Source organism: Echinops telfairi, unplaced genomic scaffold, assembly GCF_000313985.2.
Source record: "Echinops telfairi isolate 266 unplaced genomic scaffold, ASM31398v2 ScPeMD7_7458;HRSCAF=8496, whole genome shotgun sequence".
NCBI lineage: Eukaryota > Metazoa > Chordata > Mammalia > Afrosoricida > Tenrecidae > Echinops > Echinops telfairi.
The window spans coordinates 6837651-6845147 of record NW_022111358.1 but is presented as its reverse complement, the minus strand read 5'-3'; positions in this window follow the sequence as shown (position 1 = coordinate 6845147).

Genomic DNA, 7497 nt, shown 5'->3' with positions numbered 1-7497 from the left:
GGAACTGGGCCCCCCCGACCCGACATTACTGTCCCGAGTGCCTGCCTACCGGTCACGCAGCCCTTCCCGCGCCAGGGTCCCTGGAATTTTCCCGTCTTCTTCTCCGGCCTGTCCGAGCCGCTGCCAGCTCTTCCTCCCGCGAAAGCCAGCGCGCGGAGCCCTCTGCCGGCCGCCGCGCTCCCGGCCCGCCCTCCACCTCCTCTTGCACGGACCTGGAAACAGGCCCTTCCTGTCGGGCTTCTTTTTTTAACAATACTTCATCGGGTTAATCAATGTAAACCTCCAAGTCTAGTTGGCAGGGGTACTTGAGATGTTAATTTTATGTTTTCAACTCCCAAGTTCCCTGCTCCCCTCTCCCTTGCTTGTGCCATCCCCAAACTGCAATGTAAGGAAACTGCATTGGGCTGTTGATTCCAAGGTCAGTAGTTCGAAGAGGGGTAAGACGAGGTGTTCTACTCCTGTGAAGAGTTATAGTCTTGTAAACACCCACAGGGGGAGCTCTACCCTGCCCTATAGAGTCACTGTGAGTCAGAATTCTTTCGATGGCAGTCAAGGAATGAGGACAGAGAGCCTGGGAGGTTGAACAAGAGCTTTCCCAAGATTGGGGTGGGGGGGGGAGTTGGAAACCCTGGTGGGGACCAGTGCTCCTGCTCTCTCTGAAAACAGGACATGGGGCCACTGGGGCCAGCCGGACCATCCATAGGCCTCTGCCAAGATTCTCAGCTTCGAGAGGGACCAGGGTTTCAGGGACCACGGGCCGAGAGGGTGATGGAGACACCCAAATGACTGAGATTGAGTGTCCCCCACTTGTCTCTCTGCAAATGGAGGCCAGGAGTCAGATTTCATTGCAAGAAAATGATGTGATCTTTTTCTGGGCCTTACCAACCCAGGCGGTGACTTAAAACAGCAGCGGGGGTTGCTGCAGTTGAGTGGTTTGCAGAATTCGCTGCTCCCCGCGTGCTCTGCCCTCTACACACACTCACCCACTCGCTTCCTCCCTCCCTGGGCAGGACGGTGAGCTGTGTTAGAACAAGTGTCCCTCTAGGAGAAGTGCTGATAGTAGTCAGACATCTGCCAGGCTGCCCACCGGGCCCCTGTCATTCCCATTTTTGTAGGAGCCAGGGATTAGAAGAGAAAGAAGGGTGCCCTGACATTGCCAATGCTGCTGCAGGTGCTGGAGAGGGGGCTGCAGCCTGTGTGCTGCTCCCTCTTCCCCTTTATGGCTCTCTCCAAATCTGGCAAACCCTTGGGGTCTGGGAGCCTGGAGGAGCTGGAGTCCTGGGGGGATAAAAGGACAGCGATGTAATGGGTTTACTCCGAGGCCCTCCGAAGATTAAGATTTGCTCCCAGAGTCTGAAAGCTCCCTGCTACCCCCTGACCCATCAAAGCACACAGCAATGGGGGGCACCTAATCCCATCAAAGGAATCAAAGCTGAACAAGAAAGGAGTCTGCAAACTTGGGGCGGCAGCGGGGACCCTGCTCTCAGGAGACATGCCTGTGGCCCTGGCCTCCTGCACAGGCAGGCAGTTCCTAAAGAAGATCAGGCCACAGGCCCTGTCCTTTGCTTCTTGAAGTGGTCATTGTGGGAAAGCCAACCACAGGGGCCCAGGAAGCTAGGACAGCTTAAACAACTAGGTCCCCCACCCACCCACCCCGTGTACCCTGAGCCAGAAAGGGACGCAGAGCAGGTGGGGATCCCCCAACCTCACACAACTCTGCTGGCTGCAGCCTCACTGTAGGAAAGAGCTTTCACAAAGACACCTTTGGCCACGACCATTTTCCAGAGCATCTTGCTCTGCAAGATGGTTTTAGGTAGAAATGCATGGCTCCTTACCATTTTCGTTTTCGTGTTCATTTTATGAACATTGTTTGCCGATGATAGCGCCCAAAGGCAGATATTTAGTAGTTATGAGGACAAACTATATTTTCTGATTTGGTCAATTCATTCAAAACTCACTGTCACAAGTCAATTCCTACTCATTGTGATGCTGCTATAGGACAGGGTAGAACTGCCCCTGTGGGTTTCTCAGACTGTGTAACTGTGGGCATAGCATGCCTCGTCTTTCTCCTAGGGAGCCGCTGGTGGTTTCAAACTGCTAGCCTTATGCTTAGTGACTAATGATTAGAGTTAGAACACTCCTGAAAACTGTCATTAGAGATATACTGCCTTAGAACTTGGGTTTCAAATGCTCAATCATGCTTCGTGATAGAAAATATGTTTTACACCACGACACACACACATATGCAGTGGCTGTATTTGTGCATAAATACACATGAAGCAGCCTTGGTGGTACTCTGGGCTAGGTGTGGGGTTGCTAGCCACAAGGTTGGTGGCTGCAACCCATCAGCTGCTGCATGAGAGAAAGACAAGGCGATGTACTCCTAGACAGATCTTGGAGACCCTAAGGAATAGTTCTACGCTGTCCTATAGGGGCACTGGATTGGAATCATCTCGATGGCAGTGATTTGGGGTTGATGTGTATGAGGATTGACTCCGCAGCAACTTGTTTTGGGGGTATGTATGTACCTTTACATGTCCAGTCAACAAATGTCTTATGGGACAATTCTATGATCACATTTTCACTTATCCTGTTTCATTCCACTTTAAAAGTGTTGTGTGTCAAAACCAAGATGGTATATGTTATATGTTACGCCTCTTTGCACCATACTGACCCCGCCCCCAGGCTGCCTGTGACCTGTGGCATGGGTTTCACGCATGTAAGGATGGCCTCCTGCAGTTTGAGAAACACTACCTCAAATGAATGCGGCCTGTCGATATTGACCATTCTCCGGGACAAACTGCTCCTCCTTGAACCTCACAATGACCCTAGGGAGGCAGGCCGCCTTTAGCCCCATTTACAGATGATTGGTTGGGATCACTGCACCCGTCAGAACAGACCTGGGGCCACCACCTCCAAAGCCTCATGGGCCAGGGCGCTTTCCAGCCCCTCGCCCTGTCCTCCTGTCCCCAGCAAACACCGGAAAGGCCCAGCTACTACGTCCTTTGTGCCTCTTTTTGCCCTTCCCACAACCTTTCCTGCCCAGCGTCTTCAGTCCTTTTTGTCCCCCAAAATGAACCCCACCAGGCAGGCTCCTCAGCAAGCCATGCACAGAGCCTTGAGGTGAGGATGGGGGCTGTGTGCTACAATGTGGACAACTTTAACCGACGTCCCTGGCACCTTTCCCAACAGGGAAACAACAGCTAACCCGAGAGACACAATTCCCGGAGCCCGCGGGGCCTACAGGGCCTCTCTGGGAGGGAGAGCAAGAGACTCTGCAGGTCCCCCATCCCAGATACTTTTATCCATTTCCCTGACGCTGATCTGTGCCCTCAGAGCTCAGCAGGTAAGCTCTACCAGGGCAGGTGTTAGTGTCTCCTGCTCACACTGCTGGCAGCTGGTTCCCACTAGGGATCAAGTCGTGCCTTCTGGATGCATTTCCGGGCTGCAGACGCTGCTGGAGAACCCAGCTTTGCCATCCCGGGATGAGCCAGAGCCTCCCCAGCAGCCCCTACTTACTATGTCTAAGCCAGAGAGAGATGGAGGCGAGGCCGCCTCTTCTGCTCGCGTTCCTTCACCAGGCTATCCGCATAGGGCTAACCACAGGCCCCCAATGACCGAGGGCAGACATTCGCTGTGGCTTCCAAGGCCCGGAGCCACACCGGCTATGGACAATTAATGTCATGTGCAGGGTATGAGTTCCGTGCTAACAATGAGCAGGCCTCTCCCTGGGAGGGCAGAGCGGGCTGTGTAGGGCAGGCAGCAGTGAGAGGTCCTGTTGTACAGGCTGAGGAAACAGGAGCTGGGGAATGAGATGACCGACTCAAGGGTGGTCCACGCTGCCTTCTTCTGGACTGTCCAGCCTGTCCAATCTTACTTCTGCAGTTAGGCTTGTACTGTACTGGGCTCTTGCCCCTTTCTAATCATCCATTCGACGGGAGATCGGGGAGAAAAGGGCGAGAGAATCGTCTGCAGTATTGCGTAGGGGTGTATCCGCATGTTTTACTTAGACGGCAGTTTACCTGGAGGTGGATTCTCTGAGCTCCGAGGCTTTGGACAGAGGCAGAGCCTCAAAACTCAGGGGATGACGTCTTCACTGCAGAAAAGCCACACGGCAACGTCGGTGAAGCACAGCCTTCGAGAAGTACAATTCCCACCCTCTTGGCCACAGGTGGAGTCCCTGGATGGTAGTTAGTTGAGTGCTTGACTACTAACAGAAAGGTTGGCAGCTCAACTCTACCGGGTCACCTGGAAGAAAGGCCTGGCGATCCGCTTCTGAAGGGGCACACTCTTGAGGACCCTGAAGAGGATATGCTTGCCAACTCTCGGTGTGTGCTATTTGTATCATCATCATCATCATCATCCACCTGCCGTGTTAAGTTTCTCAGGTGGGAAGTACCAGGAAAGAAATCGTGCAGAAGCCTCTTTCCAGACAAAGGAGTCCAGACAGCCTTTGAGTTCTGGACTCTGAAGGTCCATTCAGGGGGCTCGGGAATCTCAGGCCAGCTCAGAGGCCACATCTTTCGGTGGTCACCAGCCTGGTGCCCTCAGGGATCCCAGAACTCAGGATCCTGGACAGAGCAGGTGGTTCAGGCAGCCCTCAGGCAGGGAGTTTATTATTTATTTTTAATCAAGACGACACAGATCTGCAGCTTCTAAAATGTGGTCTCCAGGTTCCGCCTTTAGGGACTTGGGCTGGGAGGCGTGGTTGACAGTACTGGTTGACCCCATTGGCTTAATTAAGCCCACCTGGCCTAGTTCGGGCCAATCCAGGTATACTGTTCACCTGGCTCGCGCTTGAATTGGCGCATGCCCCTCAGCCTTCCTTGGCTTCCAACCTCCTGTAGGGGGCCTTGAGGCATGGAGAGGACCAACCCCCCTATTCTGCTACCTAACAGTTGCAAAGTGGTTTAAAACGAACACACAAAGCAGCCTTGGCACACATGGGGTGATCATGAATCTGAATCCACTTGACAGCTGTAGTATTAAATTAAAATGGCTACGGGGGGTGGGGGGGGGCAGCCCCACCCGCTACTAGTACTCACTGGTACAGTAATACTACTTCTGAGTTCAGTAATGCACAATTGTACGGTTGAGATATATAAGCGTTATATTAAAGTCATCGAGAGCATGAGAGATATTACAATAATGCAGTCAGACACATTACATGGTAGCATTGCTCACCTCAGCCCAGCTTAGTGGTCCACGTGGAGAGAGGGGGAAGGGAAGGAGGGCAAGGGAACAAGGGAGAGGGGGAAGAGAGGGGAGTGACCAGGGAGTGAGCAACAAGGAGGGGAGATCAGAGAGAGTCAGAGCGAGCTCTATATTGCTGACTCACACCTATATACCTTTTGGGGGCATGCCAGCCCACTAATTACAGGTAGAGACATATGTCACAGGGAGGGGCTGCACTATAGGTACACAGCAATGAGGGGGGGTCTCTGGGTCTCCATAGGAACTATTATCAGTAGGGTGAAAACTCCGCCTACAGGAGCCTGTCCACTGTCCCCAGAGGCAGGGAGCAGGCCCACCCCTGTGGTGGGATGAGACTGCAGTCTGGCAACTGATTGCCTTCAGGGGAGGGAATGCCTGCGCATCTGACCTCCCCCCACAACAGCAACTGGTTTGGTTTGTGCGGTCTCCACAGCACTCTACTTCTAAGTTCATCGAAATGGCCACTCAGAACCCACCGACTGTACACATGGTGACGGGGCTCCTCAGAGATTTACCAGTCAGGACAGTTTCTTCCCTGCAGTGGCCACAGACAGGCCTCCCTCTGACCTTCGCCTCTTAGCTGGCCTGCCTTGATCGGGCAGTGTCACAAAGCTCTTTTAGGGCAGCCAATACATGCCAAAAGGGTCTACCACTCCATTATAAGCCTCAACCCGAAGGCACGCAGCTTCAGCTGGATGGGTCAGCAAACCCAGCTGCCCCAGTGAAGTGCCCAGAGGCAGGCACCCCACTCCACAAGCCAGCACGCTGCTTAAGAGCACTCAGAATTCTCTGCTCTCTGGGCTGGGGAGATCATCGCCCTCTCTGGCTCCACCGTTGCTACTTCTCTGAGGCTCCTTTGGTGTCAAAGCTATCTTCTGATTGAGGAGGTTCACAGTGCAGGGATCTCTGAGTCCAAAGGGTCTGCTCTACTCCTGGCTGCCCTCTCTTGCTGGAGGCGAGAGCCTCCTTTCTGCTTTGCAGGCTGATCTTCCCAGCAGGATGGCAATCACAGTGAACCTCGCTAACAAGCACTCATAGCTGAAGCATGCACTGACTCCAATCAGTATCTCCCACCATCCAACCCAGCCCCATCAGGAAGACAGAGGTCGATGGGCGTGAGTGATGTGGGTTCAAACCCGATGGGATTGAACAACAGAACTGTATGTGAATAAGTATGTTGGAATGAGTAAGGTAGATCAATAAAGGTGTTATAAAAAATAAAATTAAAATCCCCTGTATCTCCCAGGGCCCTTGAGAGAAGAAAACCTAGCCCTAACCTCAGGGGACAGCAGAGGGTTAATTCCTTACACAGGAGCCAACTCTCTCCGGGGATAACGATGGCCGCAGCAATGCCAAGGTCATAACGATGGCAGCAGCAATGCCAAGGTCATCGATCAGTTCAGTGTTCCTGGACTGGAGTGGGCAGGGGAAGGACAGGTGGTCTGAAGCTCTCTGCTCCAGCGACAATCTCTGAAGGTGGCTTAAGGAGGGGAGCTGAGGGTGGCAGGTGCTCCGAGAGAAAGCAAGGTCAGAAATGATCTATCCTGACACAGGCTGTGTTCGTCTGTGTGCTTCAGAGAAACAAATCCACAGAAATGCATGTATGAGAGAGTTTCATATAAGGGTTAGTGCACACCAAGAAAACATCCCCACCCAGCGCTGCCCAAGCCCACAAGTCCAACATTAACTCATCAGCCCATATGTCTGACACCAATCCACAAAGTCCTCCTCCATCTCACAAAACAGACACAATGATGCCGACTACAGGAGGAAAGCCGAATCAGTGAGTGTGCAAGCATCTCAGTGCTGGCAGGGGTCTCCACACGGCTGCTCCAGCACCCAGGGCTGCATCGGGGTAGGTCCATGTGGCTTCTCCTTGGGGATGTCTTGCAGGAAGTCAGCCTTGTCAGCTGAAGCAGGGAACTGGCTAAGGGAGATGCACCATGGTCTGACCGTCACAAAGCACGAGACCCGAGAACTAGAAAGGGGTAAGGCTCACCAAGCCATTTATCTCTAGTGTCAGAAGTGCCATGTTTTTTTGATGTGCACTTAACCTTTACATAAAACTCTCTCTTATACATGAGTTTCTGTGGATTTGTTTCTCTAAAGCACCCAGACTAACACAGGCTCCCAGCCGTCTCTCTCACCTGCCTGCACGGGAGTCTCCCAAAGGCTTTCCATGGTAACAAACCCACCCACCCATAGCGGCCCTGTCTATAGGACAAGAGAGAGCTGCCCCTGTGGGGTTTTGAGTCGGCAACTCTTTAGAAAGCATTAGAAACT